This window comes from Amblyraja radiata, chromosome 12 (genome assembly GCF_010909765.2).
Source record: "Amblyraja radiata isolate CabotCenter1 chromosome 12, sAmbRad1.1.pri, whole genome shotgun sequence".
NCBI lineage: Eukaryota > Metazoa > Chordata > Chondrichthyes > Rajiformes > Rajidae > Amblyraja > Amblyraja radiata.
Window position 1 is genome coordinate 21954575 of NC_045967.1, and position 7154 is coordinate 21961728.

The 7154-nt window shown below is 44.3% G+C and overlaps 1 protein-coding gene and 1 non-coding gene across 4 annotated transcripts in view; both read left to right on the top strand.

Moving 5' to 3' along the window:
* The first annotated feature begins 930 nt into the window (after positions 1-930).
* LOC116979003 (ETS-related transcription factor Elf-1-like) overlaps positions 931-7154 on the top strand; it is a 250808-nt gene continuing 244584 nt past the window's right edge. For 2 of the 3 annotated variants that reach the window (XM_033030378.1, XM_033030383.1), the window contains exons 1-2: positions 931-1156; positions 2073-2339. The gene's annotated coding sequence lies outside the window, so the exon portion shown is untranslated. Of the gene's footprint in view, positions 1157-2070; positions 2340-7154 lie in introns of those variants that run through there. The other variant, XM_033030379.1, reaches the window with a different exon arrangement.
* Positions 944-1015, top strand: trnae-uuc. Its single transcript has one exon. It is a non-coding gene; the product is annotated as a tRNA-Glu (tRNA).

A 7154-nucleotide genomic window follows, 5' to 3' on the forward strand; every position in this document is an offset into this window, starting at 1 on the left:
AGAAGGGTCTCAACCCGAAACATCGCCCATTCCTTCGCTCCATAGATGCTGCCTCACTCGCTGAGTTACCTCAGCATTTTGTGTCTACCTTGGACTATCTCTTGCTGTTTTATTAATTAGACTCATATGGAATACAATCACCTTGTATAATTTATTAAAGTGTTATTTCATCAAGCATTATTTTGTGATTTGTAATTTTCCTCTTATGTCCACCCCATTACCCTTTATTCAGCTATCTTCAGGTCTGCCACAGGTGCTTTTGTATACTTGGTTGGGGGTTGAAAGCAATGCTTAGATCAGCTGCAATGCCCCCTACAGTTCTACTGCAATTTAGCAATCCACCGAAAAGGTTCCAGCTGGAGCAACTGGTGTATACATACCATAACAGCAGAGTTGCAAATGACTCCTACCATCCAGGAACAAGACTGGAAATTTTATTCTTTAAAGAAAAATAAAATTCACATATTTAAGTGGAGCTGTTGGAAAATGACACCCTGATATTTAAGCACAATGTGATTTGTCATTACAATTTATCCCGTCGTCAACCTTTCAGTTTCTCTCTGAATCTTGTAATGTGAAAAGTCTTGCACTTTTAAACAGTAGTTTTGTCAAGAGCTTAAGACTGTAGTCGGGACTTGCTTACTGACCGGTGAGAGTAATCCAGAAATCAAATAGCACAATTTCTGCGTCAATTAAGTTGCTACTCATTTCTGAGTAGCCCGGGCTGCGAAACAGCAGGTCATAAAAATAGTGGTGCACGGTTGCTGGCTGACTTCTTGTTAACGTAGTATTGACCCAGTGCGTGAAGTTTCTTTGTAACCAAGAGTTGGTTTTAGTAGGCACTCTTTGCCTTCGGACCCAAGAATCAATCAACCTTCAAAAGGAAATGTTGCAACACACTCCCCAGCCTGGTGTAGGTTGGCAGTCGCTTTCTAACAGCCGTTCCCATATGGTCTAGCGGTTAGGATTCCTGGTTTTCACCCAGGCGGCCCGGGTTCGACTCCCGGTATGGGAATTACAGTTTTGTGACCTTAATTGCAATTCTTTTAAAACTAAAATATATGATACTCCCAAGCCAGCCGGGCGTCACGGCGATGGGCGTGGGAGCTCTCAAAGAGTTTCGCGGGCCGAGCCACGGCTAAAGACGGGCAAACAAGTCAGCAGGGTGTTATCCGGGAGGCTGCTCGCAAGTCTGGGCCGAGCTGCAGTATTTGGAGGCTGCGCTGGGCTGGCGGGACGGGGCATAGGTTGATTAATTGATAGACTTTATTAAGGTTGAGTTTGTCTTGTAACGTGTGTAGTTGTTCATCGACTCTACATGTTGTGTGACTGTGACAAAGACCGGGGGGGGTGCGGTCACTGTGACGGCTTCCCGCAACTCTGATCTCTGCAATTTCCCCGTGGCATGTAATGTCGAAAAGTCGGCATCACTTCTGGGAAAATAGGAGCGGTAGCAATCCAAGGGAGCGTCTCCAAAGTACCCTTCTCTACCCAGTGTCCTTTACAGTGAGCTTCACTAATTGTTACAAATATGTTTATGTCAGTTCCTACTAAACCAACTAGGCCGACACGATGAGTTAATCGTGGCTATATTTGGGTGTGCCCTTTGGTGCACGTAGTTTAAATGTGTTTTGTCAATGTGTTATCAATCCAGACGCAAGTGACTGCAAATATGAAGAAGGGTCCCGACCCGAAACGTCACCTATCCATGTTCTCTTGAGATGTCGCCTTGCCTGATGAGTTACTCCAGCAAGTTGTGTACTTTCAATGTTCATGGGTCCCGGCCCTTCGTGGTCAAAACCTTGCATGCCACCTCTGTGCTGGTAGTAGTGGCAAACTAACGGGGTTGCAATCCACCTAGTTTACCTGAACTATCTTCCCCGACTCTATGCCTCAGCCGGGACCCTCTCTTCCACTGTACCTCTTCGCAACTCCACTCCACTCCAAGGCAAACAGCCTTGGAGTGTATGTGTATGTGTATGTGGCTCAATCTTCGAAAACCGTTTTTCCTTTTTAAAGAATATAAGTTTATATCTGCGACTCCTTACGCCAAGCCTTGTTGGTTTCTCTAGGCTTTGAGCAGCAAAACAATATTGGGACCGAGAGCTGGAAACGCTGCCTCATTTCCATCCCGTGTGAAGCTTGGAGACGATCCCTTATCGTGGCATTGGCCGATATTATGGAAAAATGTGATTCACCCTGCGCCAATGGAAAGGGTGAACGTCTAGCTAGGAAACCCCCAAACATTCAGGAGTTCAGGTGGAGCATGCGATCGTGTGTGGAGTCAGGCAAATGGTGAGAGGACTGCCCTTCATTCATCAGCAAAGGGTTGTTCTCAGGTAAGTTGACGGAGCTTTTTCATTCGGTGACCGGGTACAAATTGTGAATGAGTTTCTCAACTCTTGTAGACCAGAGAGAAGCTGTAAGGCTAAAGGGTTCATTTCGTATGGAGCAAAGTATGGTAACTGATATAATTATGTTCAATCTATCGAGTTTCGCGTGACTTTACCCAGGATCTGCGTTGGCGTATAGTTTATACGTTCTTAAAAAACAACCTCAATTACTGCAAGTCTGAAGAAGGGTTTCGGCCCGAAACGTCGCCTATTTCCTTCGCTCCATAGATGCTGCTGCACCCGCTGAGTTTCCCCAGCAATTGTGTGTACCTTCAATTACTGCAATGATTGAGGTCCTGGAAGATGGCTCGCATTGATTTGGAAGTGTGTCATTTTAAAGGCGGGTGGTATAATGCATGCAGAGTATTAATAGCGAGTGTAAAGGTGCCTTTAAAGCTGAATTTTAAGGGTCACAAACTTCAGAGTTGTCCGATCATTGGATATTTCCCCATTGTGGCGATCCCAACATCCATCCATGTCAAGACAAGTGATTAAAGACGACCCCGTGTGGTCACTACCAAAGATCATAGAGCTCACTACATCAGCCCTAATTGTTGTACTTTCATTTCCACGTGCGTTCACCTTCGTGTAAAGCTCTGAGATTTCATTGCGAATGGCAGCTGTCCAAGTTGAGAAGGATGCATTCATTGACCACTCCAGCTCACTGGGAAACTTCAAACATATATCACTGAATCACAGCTTTTGTTATTTTCTTAGACATAAAATTGAATTATTATTGATAATCTAGCAGAGGTGAAGTGGAAGAAGAACTTCTTTAAAAAAGAGACGGAGGGGGAGGGAGGTGACTGTAGAAGTTACCTAAAATTGGAGAATTCAACATTCATTCCGCTGGGTTGTAACCTATCCAAGCGGAATATGAAATGCTGTTCCTCCAGTCCACATGTGGCATCACTCCGGCAATGGAGATGGCCCAGGACAGAATGGTCAGTATGGGAAGGGGAGTTTATGTGGTTAGCAATCGGAAGATCCTGAAGGCTTCACAGACCGAGGGTAAGTGTTCAGAGAAACAGTCGCTGAGTCTATCTTTGTTCTTGCCAATGTACAGGAGCCCACATTGGGAACACCAGATGCAGTAGATGAGGTTTGAGAAGGTGCATTTGAACATCTGTCTCACCTGGAAAGAATGTCAAGGTCCCTGAATGGAGTCGAGGGAGGAGGTATAGGGACAGGTGTTACATTTTCAGATTGATGGAGTTGAGGAGAGAAATCTGGTAAAAATAAGTGACATGAAAGGGTGGGGCAAGAACTGGCAAATGAAAGATGGAGTCAGGTTATGAATGGCGATTAGTAGTTGGGTGGCGATGGTTCCCTTGACTGGAGGTGAAGTGGAGACAAAAGGATGCAGATGTGGAATTTGTTAAGGTAGGAAGATGAGGATGAAATGTAGAAATGTAGGAGGGATAGTGGGTGGATGGGTACAGTAGGTGGGTATGGGTGGAATAGGGGAGTTGGAGTAGTGAAAGAGGGTGAGGACAGAATTTAATTGTTCTGCCTTCTGCTGCTAAGAGCTTCCAAAAAACCCTCCTGTGAACCTGTCTCTTTTTCCCGGTGACTGACACAATCATGTGTTGTCTTTCTGCTGACTGGTTAGCACGCAACAAAAGCTTTTCACGGTACCTCGGTATACGTGACAATAAACTAAACTGAACAAGAGACTGCAGATGCTGAAACCTTGAGCTAAAAACAAAGTGCTGGAGGAACTCAGCAAGCCAGCCATCATCTATGGAGGGAAATAGACAGATGATGTTTTGAGTAGGGACCATTCTTCGGAGTGAAGGGGCCTGATTCAAAACATTGTCCAGTCTGAAAGAAGGCCCTGATCTAAACTGTCTGCCCATTTCCCTACATTGGTGCTGCCTGAGTTACTGAGTTTCTTCCTCCAGCAGTTTGTTTTTGCTTTTTCACCTGATATTTGATCATGTGTTCAGAATGTTTTTGATAATTCTTCTGTAAAATGTTAAGGTTTAGTACATTTTATAGGTGTAACATAACTACTATTTGTTGTTCAGCAATGATCGATCAGAGAGGTGTTTCACAGGAAAACATTGTATAGAGGTTGATACTTGAGTATGGGAAATGGTTGTTAAGGTGGTTGGAAGCTTGATTAAAGGTGAGCCATGAATGCAGAGTAATATGAATGAAGGCAACACTGGTGCTTGCTATCCAGCCCAGTTGATTGTCTCCCCCGCCCCCCTCCCCCCCCCCCCTCCCCCCGACCCCTGATCCCCATCCTCATTCACTGCTCCAATCCCCACTCTTGGCTGAGCACAGGCCCCAGACTCCAGTTCTGGTTCTTTAAATACATACATTTGAAGGTGTTCAAATCTTGCTCATAAAGCAAACTCACTCAACTTTCCTTTTGCTTGTCATTTCACGAGGATTTGCACCAACAAACCATCATCTCATGTTTCCAAGTGCTTTATTGATGTTATAATTGTGATTGAAATGTAAGTAACTGGTCCAGCCAGTTTCCCCACTGCAAAGTACCACGTGATACAAATTAGATAAGTGATTTTCAATCTGTTATTGCTGAGAAGAATGATGGTGCAAGGACACCAAAAGTGCTTTTCATTCTTTTGATCAGCATATGAAATATCTAATGTTCATAATGAGACAGAATTAGTTTAATTCTGGCCTCAGTTTAATCTCTTGTTTATGAGAAAGTGGTGCCTGAGAGTACAGTACGCTCACTACTTTGAAGCATCAACGAGAAAGGACTTTGAGACAGTACCATCTCCAAGATCACTTGGGGACAAATCACAACCGTACTTCTCATGTTGGTGAAGCCAGCTTAAAATGATCATGTGCATATTAAATGCAAATCAGTGGTAGCTCTGTGCATTCACCAAAGCACAGTTAGACTCAGCACTCCTGTGGGCTGGAAAATAATTTCAACCAGGTTGGGAATCTTTTCTTCACTCCATGCATTATAACATTGACAACTGTGTCAGTATGAATGATACAAAGGCAAAATCTAATCCAGATCCTGACACCTGGGATGAATAGAAGGAGCAACAAAAAAAAAAGAACTACCAAACAGGAGCACAAGATATCAAATAGCCACTGCAGCATGAAACAGGCACTTCGGCTTAACTTGTCCATGTTAACCAAGTGTCCATCTAATCCAGTCTTATTTGCCTGTGCTTGGTCCATATCCCTTTGAATCTTCCCTATCCATAAACCTGTTCAAATGTCTTAAAATACTTTAAATCAAACCATCTATAGACACAGGATCAGTTCCTGTGGATTGGAGCGTAGCTAATGATATCCCACTTTTTAAGAAAGGCGGGAGAGATAAAACGGAATTATAGACCAGTTAGCCTGACATCTGTGGTGGGGAAGATGCTGGAGTAAATTATAAAAGATGAAATAGCCGCACATTTGGATAGCAGTAACAGGAACGGTCCGAGTCAGCATGGATTTACGAAGGGAAATCATGCTTGACTAATCTTCTGGAATTTTTTGAGGAAAAAGGACAAGGGAGAGCCAGTGGATGTAGTGTTCTTGGACTTTCAGAAAGCATTTGATAAGGTCCCACATAGGAGATTAGTGGGCAAAATTAGGGCACATGGTATTGGGGGTAGAGTGCTGACATGGATAGAAAATTGGTTGGCAGACAGGAAATAAAGAGTAGGGATTAACGGGTCCCTTTCAGAATGGCAGGCAGTGACTAGTGGGGTACCGCAAAGCTCGGTGCTGGGACCGCAGCTATTTACAATATACATCAATGATTTGGATGAAGGGATTCAAGGTAACATTAGCAAATTTGCAGATGACACAAAGCTGGGTGGCAGTGTGAACTGTGAGGAGGATGCTATGAGAATGCAGGGTGATTTGGATAGGTTGGGGGAGTCGGCAGATGCATGGCAGATTAAGTTTAATGCGGATAAATGTGAGGTTATCCACTTTGGTAGCAGGAACAGGAAGGCGGATTACTATCTAAATGGCGGCAAGTTGGGAACAGGGGAGGTACAACGGGATCTGGGGGTTCTTGTACGCCAGTCTATGAAAGTAAACATGCAGGAACAGCAGGCTGTGAAGAAAGCAAATGGCATGTTGGCCTGTATAACAAGAGGAGTCGAATATAGGAGCAAATAGATCCTTCTGCAGTTGTACAGAGCCCTAGTGAGACCACACCTGGAGTTGCGTGCAGTTTTGGTCCCCTAATTTGAGGAAGGACATTCTTGCTATTGAGGTAGTGCAGCGTAGGTTTACAAGGTTAATTTCCGGGATGGCGGGATTGTCATATGCTGAGAGAATGGAGCGGCTGGGCTTGTACACTCTGGAGTTTAGAAGGATGAGAGGGTATCTCATTGAAACATATAAGATTGTTAAGGTTTTGGACGCGCTAGAGGCAGGAAACATGTTCCCGATGTTGGGGGAGTCCAGACCAGGGGCCACAGTTTAAGAATAAGGACAAATCAGAGCTGGGAGCTGAACACCAAAGGATACATGTCCTATTGAAAAGACAGGCAGGTGGGCAAAGGAAGTAGAGTGGCTCTGATGGAAAGGAATGAAATTCAATCCTTAGCAAGGGATGACAGAAGATCAGAAGATGTAGAATCCTTGCGGGTAGAGTTAAGAAAATGCAATGGTAAAAATACCCAAATGGGAGTTATATACAGGCCTCCGAACAATGGCCAGGGAGTAGGGTACCAATTACCTCTGGAGACACAATCGGTATGTATGTAAGAAAGTCAATGTTACAGTGGTCATGGGGGAATTCAATATGCAGGTAGA